The following is a 12,202-nucleotide window of genomic DNA, read 5'->3' on the forward strand; positions in this document are numbered from 1 at the left end:
CATTACAGTGACATATAAGAGAAATTCTATCACCTCAAAAAGAACCCATATATTGGGCCTGTAGAGGCCTCAGTGGTTAATCCTACTTGTTACTCTTTCAGAAAAGCTAAGACTGGTTTTACACTACCCACATGTTGGTTCATAACCACCCATAACCCCACTTTAAGTGATGTGTCACACTCTTCTGACATACAAGGATGCCAGGAATCGAATTGGTATAAATATATACATGCATACAGAACACTCATACAAAGAATGTAAATTATTTTAAAAATAAAAACAGAACCTTGTGGTTCTCTTCATTAGCCTTAAATTCCTATTCTCTGAATCCTGAGAAAAATTAATGTGTTTTATTTTTATAGACTTGCTATTCAGAACATTTCCAACAAACTGAATTAATATGTAATAGCTGTGTTTGTCTTCTTTAACTTAGGATAAGATTATCAAGTTTCATGTTGTACCACATATCACTAATTAATTTTTATGGCTAAGTAATATTCCACTCTTAAAATAATATCCCTGAGTATGTTGATAGACATTTGAATTGCTTTGACTATTTGGCAATAGTGAATAAAATTACTGTGAAGTTCATTTCTGGGAACAGAGATTTTTCATTTCTTTGGAACACATCCTCAAATATTTAATATCTTGGTCATATAAAATTCTATATTTAACATCTGGCTAACTTCTATACTCCTGTCCAATACAGTTGTATCATTTTATATTTCTATCACCCATTCAAGAGTGCCCCATAACAAGGCCTGACACTACAATACTATGATGTGCTTACAGATCAGAGTGTGGCATGGCTGACCTCAAAGAGGCCCTACCAGCAGCTGACTGAGACAGAAGCAAATACTTACACCCAAGCATTGGACTGAAGTTGGGGTAACTCTATGTTTGAATTAGGGCACAGATTGAAGAAGCTGAAAGGGAGAGCAATTTATTCAGCTTCTTACTGGGCTATCCTGAATGTTCATGACATCATTTTGCTGTTGTTGTTGTTATGTTACCTATGATTTTCATATTATATCTTAACAGTCTACTCTCAAATGAAAGTTTCTATTTTGGTGCTAGTAACACTTTAATATGATCTGGATTTTTAAAAACTCTTAACAAGATTATAATTTTGTTTGTTTGTTTTGAGATATTTTTTCTCTGTTTTAAGCCCTTGCTGTTCTGGAAATCCCTCTTTCTCCAGGATGTACTTGAACTCACAGAGATCTGCCTGCCTCTGGCTCCCAAGTGCTGAGATTAAAGATCTGTGCCACCACACCACCACCTTTAGCCCCATCCAGCATGTTTCACATTTTTATGTGCTTTGTATTTTCAGAATCATTAATTCCCATTTTTAATTATTTTTCATGAGAGGTATTTTTCATGTGTTACTTAAAACATATTATTCTCAAGTAAATATGTAATTCTCTCTTTCTCTCTCTCTCTCTCTCTCTCTCTCTCTCTCTCTCTCTCTCTCTCTCTCTCTGTGTGTGTGTGTGTGTGTGTGTGTGTGTGTGTGTGTGTGTGTGTGTGTGAGAGAGAGAGAGAGAGAGAGAGAGAGAGAGAGAGAGAGAGAGACCAGTATTACTATACTTTAAGCAATTCTAATTCTTTGAAATTTGTTGAGATACTTTCATTTATTTCCCAGGATATTGTTTTTCTTGTTGATTCTATTTTACTTCTTAGGGATGAATTATTGCATGTACTCAAATTAGAAAATTTTGGTTGGCATAACTGTCCACATCTTTGATATCCTTGCTCATTTTCGGACCAGTAGTTATATCAGTCACAGATAACAAGAAAGATTTCTTTCTTTTTTCCTTCCTTGACTCTGACAACACAAATTTGAGATTTCTACTATTGTTTAATGCTCTGAGCTATTCTTCTACCTTCTGACATTTTTTTTTTCTCTTCACAATTGAGATAAATTCTGGATTGGGTAAATTCCAATAATCTGTCCTTAAATTCACTGGTTCTATCTTCTGTCATCAACAGTCAAACATTAAGCCCACCTATTGAACACATTTTTTTTTTAAATTTCAGTTCTATAATGTCGACTTGACTCTTTTTTTATAGCTTCTATTTTTATGATGGTTGCTTTAGAAACCTTGTCAGATAATGCCAAGATCTGATTCATCTTGGTGTTGTTATCAGATGATTGTCTTTTTTTCTCATTCATGCTGCAATTTTCTTAGCTATTAACATGACAAAAGATTTCTTATTATATTGTAGACATTGTAGATATTATGAGACACTGAATCCTATTTAATCACTTCTTTTTTAAAAGTAATCGCCTGTTCCAGTGTAGCATGAGAACAGTGTGCTGAGTATGTTCTTTCTCCCACAATACCCCACCAACACCATGTGGTCACAAGTAATTAAAGCTGTCTTATTTCATGTGAGTATGGTGCAGGTGTAACTTCTACCTTGGTGGTATAAACAAGATACTGATGAAAATAAGTCACAGACACATCTACCTTATTTCATGTATGAAATTTAAGCTGTTTTCCACTGGAGCTCGCTGTTACTCCCCAGTGTAAATGCCAAGGATGGACTCACATTCTGTGAGGAGGACGGAAGCTCTCTCTCTTTACACTTCACTAATTTGAGAGAAAGAGAATTAAAGAATAGTCCTACCATTTCATTCATTTAGTTTGATGCTGGATAAAGACAAAAATCTTACTTCCCTATTGAGTCCCGTTGATATTAAGGACTGGCAAAAAATGAAGTGGATATGGTCTGCAACTTGCAATACTTTGGTTCAGTCTTGTTTCTTGGGAAAAGAAATAGCTTAAATTGCTACTGCATTTCACCACTACCAGAGTCACTACTCTGGATCAAGAATGTCTCTAGACCACTTGCAGAGGTGGAAGGCTAGATCCGTGATCAGCCCAACATTATTTTGGCAGGAGAAATGGAGCATATCCTGTTTTAATGGGTGGGAAATGAAAGCTCAGATATCTCATCAACATGCTAACATCACACTGCAAGAAAATTCAACTGCTGTCTAATTTTACAATGAAACAAACAGAATATTAGCTCTCTTCCCTCCTCCAGGAAGCGTGAAGAAAATATAGTGCCACTCTGTTATTCTATGTGACAAAAAGAAGCATGAAGGTTAACACAACCATTAAGCCCCACTGAAATTTTGCGGTCCTAAAGAACATACTTTTTTCAGTTCATACTTGTTTTGGATATGGTGAATATTATCTAAAAGTATTTTTAAAATAGCAGGTGAACCTTTCTCTACTCCTCTGACGTGGAGAAAGGACACCTTGATTTTTAACTCTTCTCTATACTCATTGATTCTAATTCTGTAACTATGTCCAGGACTTATGGGAAGAGAGAGGTAAAAAATCATTTTATTTTTAAAGACACAAAGTCCTTGAACAAACTACATTTCTTTCTAGCTTTGATAATTTTCTTATTTTTATTTGTTTTATTATTTCTAAGATTTTTTTTTAAAAAAAATGGTCTTACATACAAGTGATATGCCATATTGTATCATTTGAATGTATTTTCCTTCTAGATAATACTTTTTAGGTTTCTTCTAAATAAACTTGAGAGTAAAGTGCCTATTTGGGGGAATAAAAAGTACAAAAGGGTAATGTTAGTAACATTCTCCCTAGAATATTCTCGAAGACTTTCAAAAAGGATCTTTTTATTCCGTGTCTTTCCAATATGTTTTAGTGATTGTAAAGAATCAACATAGGCTCTTAGGGTCTGACCAGCACCTGCGTAGCTAGAGCGCAGGGTCGGCTGACACCCACCAGCTACCCACGACACCCTCCACAGGATTTTGAGACTTCTGGTGAGTGGAACACAGCTTCTGCTCCAATCCAATTGCGCGCAGGACCTGAGACTGCATTAGTTAGGGAAGCAGAAAACCGGCCTGAGTAGGACCACAGGCCTCTTCCGGCCGGACCAGCACTGGGGTAGCTAGAGCGCAGGGTCAGCTGACACCCGCCAGCTACCCAGGACCCCCGCCACAGGATTTTGAGACTGCTGGTGAGTGGAACACAGCTTCTGCTCCAGGCCAATCACGCAGGACCTGAGACTGCTTTGGTTGGGGAGGCAGAAATCCGGCCGGAGTAGGGCCAAAAGCCTCTTCTGGTCTGAACAGCCTCTGGGTTGCTAGAGCTCAGGATCTGCTGACACCCGCCAGCTACCCACGACACCCACCACAGGATTTTGAGACTTCTGGTGAGTGGAACACAGAGTCTGCTCCAATCTTTAAACAGTGACAACAATAACAACTAATCCCAGAGATTACCAGATAGCGAAAGGTAAACATAAGAATCTTACTAACAGAAACCAAGACCACTCACCATCATCAGAACCCAGCACTCCAACTTCGCCCAGTCCAGGGCACACCAACACACCGGAAAAGCTAGACCCGGTTCTAAAAGCATATCTCACCATGATGGTAGAGGACATCAAGAAGGACTTTAATAACACACTTAAAGAAATACAGAAGAACACTGGTAAACAGGTAGAAGACATTAAAGAGGAAGCACAAAAATCCCTTAAAGAATTACAGGAGAACACTGCTAAACAGGTAGAAGACATTAAAGAGGAAGTACAAAAATCCCTTAAAGAATTGCAGGAGAACACTGCTAAACAGGTAGAAGACATTAAAGAGGAAGCACAAAAATCCATTAAAGAATTGCAGGAAAACCAGACCAAACAGGTGATGGAATTGAATAAAACCACCCAAGACCTAAAAAGGGAAGTAGAAACAATGAAGAAAACCCAAATTGAGGCAACACTGGAGATAGAAACACTAGGAAAGAAATCTGGAACCATAGATACGAGCATCAGCAATAGAATACAAGAGATGGAAGAGAGAATCTCAGGTGCAGAAGACTCCATAGAGAACATCGGCATGACAATCAAAGAAAATACAAAATCCAAAAAGATCCTAACTCAAAATATCCAGGAAATCCAGGACAAAATGAGAAGACCAAACCTACGGATAATAGGAGTAGATGAGAATGAAGATTTTCAACTCAAAGGACCAGCAAATATATTCAACAAAATTATAGAAGAAAACTTCCCAAACCTAAAGGAAGAGATGCCCATGAACATACAAGAAGCTTACAGAACTCCAAATAGACTGGACCAGAAAAGAAATACCTCCCAACACATAATAATCAGAACAACAAATGCTCTAAATAAAGATAGAATAGTAAAAGCAGTAAGGGAAAAAGGTCAAGTAACATATAAAGGCAAGCCTATCAGAATTACACCGGATTTTTCACCAGAGACTATGAAAGCCAGAAGGGCCTGGACAGATGTTATACAGAAACTAAGAGAACACAATTTCCAGCCCAGGCTACTATACCCAGCCAAACTCTCAATTAACATAGATGGAGAAACCAAAGTATTCCACGATAAAACCAAATTCACATATTATCTTTCCACGAATCCAGCACTTCAAAGGATAATAACAGAAAAAAACCAATACAAGGACAGAAACCACGTCATAGAAAAAGCAAGAAGGTAATCCCTCAACAAATCTAAAAGAAGACAGCCACAAAAACAGAACACCAACTCTAACAACAAAAATAAAAGGAAGCAACAATTACTTCTCCCTAATATCTCTTAATATCAATGGACTCAACTCCCCAATAAAAAGACATAGACTAACAGGCTGGCTACAGAAACAGGACCCAACATTTTGCTGCTTACAGGAAACTCATCTCAGAGAAAAAGATAGACACTACCTCAGAATGAAAGGCTGGAAAACAAATTTCCAAGCAAATGGTAGGAAGAAACAAGCTGGAGTAGCCATTATAATATCTGATAAGATTGACTTCCGACTAAAAGTCATCAAAAAAGACAAGGAAGGGCACTTCATTCTCATCAAAGGTAAAATCCTCCAAGAGGAATTATCAATTCTGAATATCTATGCACCAAATACAAGGGCAGCCTCATTCATTAAAGATACTTTAGTAAAGCTCAAAGCACACATTGCACCTCACACAATAATAGTGGGAGACTTCAACACACCACTTTCACCAATGGACAGATAATGGAAACAGAAACTAAACAAGGACACAGTGAAATTAACAGAGGTTATGAAACAAATGGATCTGACAGATATCTACAGAACATTTTATCCTAAAACGAAAGGATATACCTTCTTCTCAGCACCTCATGGTACCTTCTCCAAAATTGACCACATAATTGGTCACAAAACAAGCCTCAATATATACAAAAATACTGAAATTTTCCCATGCACCCTATCAGATCACCATGGACTAAGACTGATCTTCAATAACAAAATAAATAATAGAAAGCCAACACACACGTGGAAACTAAACAACACTCTTCTCAATGATACCTTGGTCAAGGAAAGAATAAAGAAAGAAATTAAGGACTTTCTGGAGTTTAATGAAAATAAAGCCACAACATACCCAAACTTATGGGACACACTGAAAGCATTTCTAAGAAGAAAACTCATAGCTCTGAGTGCCTCCAAAAAGAAACTAGAGAGAGCACACATTAGCAGCTTGACAACACACCTAAAAGCTCTAGAACGAAAGGAAGCAAATTCACCCAAGAGGAGTAGACGGCAAGAAATAATCAAACTCAGGGGTGAAATCAACCAAGTGGAAACAAGAAGAACAATTCAAAGAATCAACCAATTGAGGAGCTGGTTCTTTGTGAAAATCAACAAGATAGATAAACCCTTAGCCAGACTCACTAGAGGGCATAGGGAAAGTACTCAAATTAACAAAATCAGAAATGAAAAGGGAGACATAACAACTGACCCTGAAGAAATCCAAAACACCATCAGATCATTCTACAAAAGGCTATACTCAACAAAACTGGAGATCCTGGATGAAATGGACACGTTTCTAGACAGATACCAGGTACCAAAGTTAAATCAAAATCAGGTTAATGATCTAAACAGTCCCATATCCCCTAAAGAAATAGAAGCGATCCGGCTGGATCAGCGCCGGGGTAGCGGGAGCGAAGGGTTGCCTGACACCCGCCAGCTACCCACGACCCCCGCCGCAGGATTTTGGGACTGCTGGTGAGTGGAACACAGCTTCTGCTCCAATCCAATTGCGTGGGACCTGAGACTGCAAGAGTTAGGGAAGCAGAAACCTGCCTGAGTAGGGCCACAGGCCTCATCGGGCCAGATCAGCGCCGGGGTAGCAGAAGTGCAGGGTTGCCTGACACCCGCCAGCTACCCACTACCCCTGCCGCAGGATTTTGGGACTGCTGGTGAGTGGAACACAGCTTCTGCTCCAGTCCAATCACGCGGGACCTGAGACTGCTCTGGTTGGGGAGAGAGAAATCCGGCCTACATAGGGCCACAACCCTCTTCCAGTCAGAAAAGCACCGGGGCAGCTGGGGCACAGGGTCGGCTTACACTCACCAGCTACCCACAACACCCACCACAGGATCTTAAGACTTCTGGAGAGTGGAACACAGCTTCTGCTCCAATCCAATTGCACGTGGGACCAGAGACTGCATTAGTTAGGGAAGCAGAAAAACGGCCTGAGTAGGACCACAGGCCTCTTCCGGCTGGACCAGCACCGGGGTACCATCAGCTACCCACGACCCCCGCCTCAGGATTTAGAGACTGCTGGTGAGTGGAACACAGCTTCTGCTCCAATCTTTAAACAGTGACAATGATAACAACTAACCCCAGAGATTACCAGATGGCGAAAGGTAAACGTAATAATCTTACTAACAGAAACCAAGACCACTCACCATCATCAGAACCCAGCACCCCCACTTCGCCCAGTCCAGGGCACCGCAACACACCGGAAAAGCTAGACATGGATTTAAAAGCATATCTCCTGATGATGATAGAGGACTTCAAGAAGGACTTTAATAACACACTTAAAGAAATGCAGGAGAACACTGCTAAACAGGCAGAAGACAATAAAGAGGAAGCACAAAAATCCCTTAAAGAACTGCAGGAGAACACTGCTAAAGAGTTACAAATCCTTAAAGAAAAACACGATAACATAATCAAACAGGTAGAAGTCCTTACAGAAAAACAGGAAAACACATCCAAACAGATGATGGAAATGAACAAAACCATACTAGACCTAAAAAGGGAAGTAGACACAATAAAGAAAACCCAAAATGAGGCAACACTGGAGATAGAAACCCTAGGAAAGAAATCTGGAACCATAGATACGAGCATCAGCAACAGAATACAAGAGATGGAAGAGAGAATCTCAGGTGCAGAAGATTCCATAGAGAACATTGGCACAACAATCAAGGAAAATGTAAAATGCAAAAAGATCCTAACTCAAAACATCCAAGAAATACAGGACACAATGAGAAGACCAAACCTACGGATAATAGGAGTGGATGAGAATGAAGATTTTCAACTCAAAGGACCAGCAAACATCTTCAACAAAATTATAGAAGAAAACTTCCCAAATCTAAAGAAAGAGATGCCCATGAACATACAAGAAGCCTACAGAACTCCAAATAGACTGGACCAGAAAAGAAATACCTCCCGACACATAATAATCAGAGCAACAAATGCTCTAAATAAAGATAGAATACTAAAAGCAGTAAGAGAAAAAGGCCAAGTAACATATAAAGGCAAGCCTATCAGAATTACACCAGATTTTTCACCAGAGACTATGAAAGCCAGAAGATCCTGGACGGATGTTATACAGACACTAAAAGAACACAAATTCCAGCCCAGGCTACTATAACAAGCCAAACTCTCAATTAACATAGATGGAGAAACCAAAGTATTCCACGACAAAACCAAATTCACACATTATCTCTCCACGAATCCAGCCCTTCAAAGGATAATAACAGAAAAAAACCAATACAAGGACAGGAACCACGCCCTAGAAACAACAAGAAGGTAATTCCTCAACAAACCTAAAAGAAGACAGCCACAAGAACAAAATGCCAACTTTAACAACAAAAATAACAGGAAACAACAATTACTTTTCCTTAATATCTCTTAATATCAATGGACTCAACTCCCCGATAAAAAGACATAGACTAACAAACTGGCTACACAAACAAGACCCAACATTTTGCTGCTTACAGGAAACTCATCTCAGAGAAAAGGATAGACACTACCTCAGAATGAAAGGCTGGAAAACAATTTTCCAAGCAAATGGCATGAAGAAACAAGCTGGAGTAGCCATTCTAACATCTGATAAGATTGAATTCCAACCCAAAGTCATTAAAAAAGACAGGGAGGGACACTTCATACTCATCAAAGGTAAAATCCCCCAAGAGGAACTATCAATCCTGAATATCTATGCTCCAAATACAAAGGCAGCCACATTCATTAAAGAAACTTTAGTAAAGCTCAAAGCACACATTGCACCTCATACAATAATAGTGGGAGACTTCAACACACCACTTTCACCAATGGACAGATCATGGAAACAGAAACTAAACAGGGACACAGTGAAACTAAGAGAAATTATGAATCAAATGGATCTGGCAGATATCTACAGAACATTCTATCCTAAAACAAAAGGATATACCTTCTTCTCAGCACCTCATGATACCTTCTCCAAAATTGACCACATAATTGGTCAAAAAGCAGGCCTCAACAGATATAAAAATATTGAAATTGTCCCATGCATCCTATCAGATCACCATGGACTAAGGCTGATCTTCAATAACAAAATAAATAATAGAAAGCCAACCTTCACGTGGAAACTGAACAACACTCTTCTCAATGATACCTTGGTCAAGGAAGGAATAAAGAAAGAAATTAAGGACTTTTTAGAGTTCAATGAAAATGAAGCCACAACATACCCAAACTTATGGGACGCAATGAAAGCATTTCTAAGAGGAAAACTCATAGCTCTGAGTGCCTCCAAAAGGAAACTAGAGAGAGCACACATTAGCAGCTTGACAACACACCTAAAAGCACTAGAACAAAAGGAAGCAAATTCACCCAAGAGGAGTAGACGGCAGGAAATAATCAAACTCAGGGGTGAAATCAACCAAGTGGAAACAAGAAAAACTATTCAAAGAATCAACCAATCAAGGAGCTGGTTCTTTGAGAAAATCAACAAGATAGATAAACCCTTAGCCAGACTCACTAGAGGGCACAGGGAAAGCATCCTAATTAACAAAATCAGAAATGAAAAAGGAGACATAACAACAGATCCTGAAGACATCCAAAACACCATCAGATCCTTCTACCAAAGGCTATACTCAACAAAACTGGAGAACCTGGATGAAATGGAGAAGTTCCTAGACAGATACCAGGTACCAAAGTTGAATCAAGATCAGGTTAATGATCTAAACAGCCCTATATCCCCCAAAGAAATAGAAGCAGTCATTAATAGTCTCCCAACTAAAAAAAGCCCAGGACCAGATAGGTTTAGTGCAGAGTTCTATCAGACCTTCAAAGAAGATCTAATCCCAGTTCTTCACAAACTATTCCACAAAATAGAAACAGAAGGTACTCTACCCAACTCATTCTATGAAGCCACAATTACTCTGATACCTAAACTACAAAAAGACCCAACAAAGATAGAAAACTTCAGACCAATATCCCTTATGAATATTGATGCAAAAATCCTCAATAAAGTTCTTGCTAACCGAATCCAAGAACACATCAAAACAATCATCCATCCTGACCAAGTAGGTTTCATCCCAGGGATGCAGGGATGGTTCAATATACGGAAATCCATCAACGTACTCCAGTATATAAACAAACTCAAAGACAAAAACCACATGGTCATCTCCTTAGATGCAGAAAAAGCATTTGACAAGATCCAACACCCATTCATGATAAAAGTCTTGGAAAGATCAGGAATTCAAGGCCCATACCTAAACATGATAAAAGCAATCTACAGCAAACCAGTAGCCAACATCAAAGTAAATGGTCAGAAGCTTGAAGCAATCCCTCTAAAATCAGGGACTAGACAAGGCTGTCCACTTTCTCCATACCTATTCAACATTGTACTTGAAGTTTTAGCCAGAGCAATTCCACAACAACAGGAGATCAAAGGGATACAAATTGGAAAAGATGAAGTCAAAATATCACTTTTTGCAGATGATATGATAGTATATATGAGTGACCCTAAAAATTCCACCAGAGAACTCCTAAGCCTGATAAACAGCTTCGTGAAGTAGCTGGATATAAAATTAACTCAAACAAATCAATGGCCTTTCTCTACACAAAGAATAAACAGGCTGAGAAAGAAATTAGGGAAACAACACCCTTCTCAATAGTCACAAATAATATAAAATATCTTGGCGTGACTCTAACTAAGGAAGTGAAAGATCTGTATAATAAAAACTTCAAGTCTCTGAAGAAAGAAATTATAGAAGATCTCAGAAGATGGAAAGATCTCCCATGCTCATGGATTGGCAGGATCAACATTGTAAAAATGGCTATCTTGCCAAAAGCAATCTACAGATTCAATGCAATCCCCATCAAAATTCCAAATCAATTCTTCAACGAATTAGAAAGTGCAATCTGCAAATTCATCTGGAATAACAAAAAACCTAGGATAGCAAAAACTCTTCTCAAGGATAAAAGAACCTCTGGTGGAATCACCATGCCGGACCTAAAGCTCTACTACAGAGCAATTGTGATAAAAACTGCATGGTACTGGTATAGTGACAGACAAATAGACCAATGGAATAGAATTGAAGACCCAGAAATGAACCCACACACCTATGGTCACTTGATCTTCGACAAGGGAGCTAAAAACATCCAGTGGAAGAAAGACAGCATTTTCAACAAATGGTGCTGGCACAACTGGTTGTTAACATGTAAAAGAATGCGAATCGATCCATTCCTATCTCCTTGTACTAAGGTCAAGTCTAAGTGGATCAAGGAACTTCACATAAAACCAGAGACACTGAAACTTATAGAGGAGAAAGTGGGGGAAAGCCTTGAAGATATGGGCACAGGGGAAAAATTCCTGAATAGAACAGTAATGGCTTGTGCTGTAAGATCGAGAATTGACAAGTGGGACCTCATGAAACTACAAAGCTTCTGCAAGGCTAAAGACACCATCAATAAGACAAAAAAAACACCAACAGATTGGGAAAGGATCTTCACCTATCCTAAATCAGATAAGGGACTAATATCCAATATATATAAAGAACTCAAGAAGGTGGACTCCAGAAAGTCAAATAACCCCATTAAAAATGGGGCTCAGAACTGAACAAAGAATTCTCACCTGAGGAATACCGAATGGCAGAGAAGCACCTGAAAAAATGTTCA

The sequence above is a fragment of the Mus caroli genome, unplaced genomic scaffold (genome assembly GCF_978045245.1).
Source record: "Mus caroli unplaced genomic scaffold, Mus_caroli_1 scaffold_5, whole genome shotgun sequence".
NCBI lineage: Eukaryota > Metazoa > Chordata > Mammalia > Rodentia > Muridae > Mus > Mus caroli.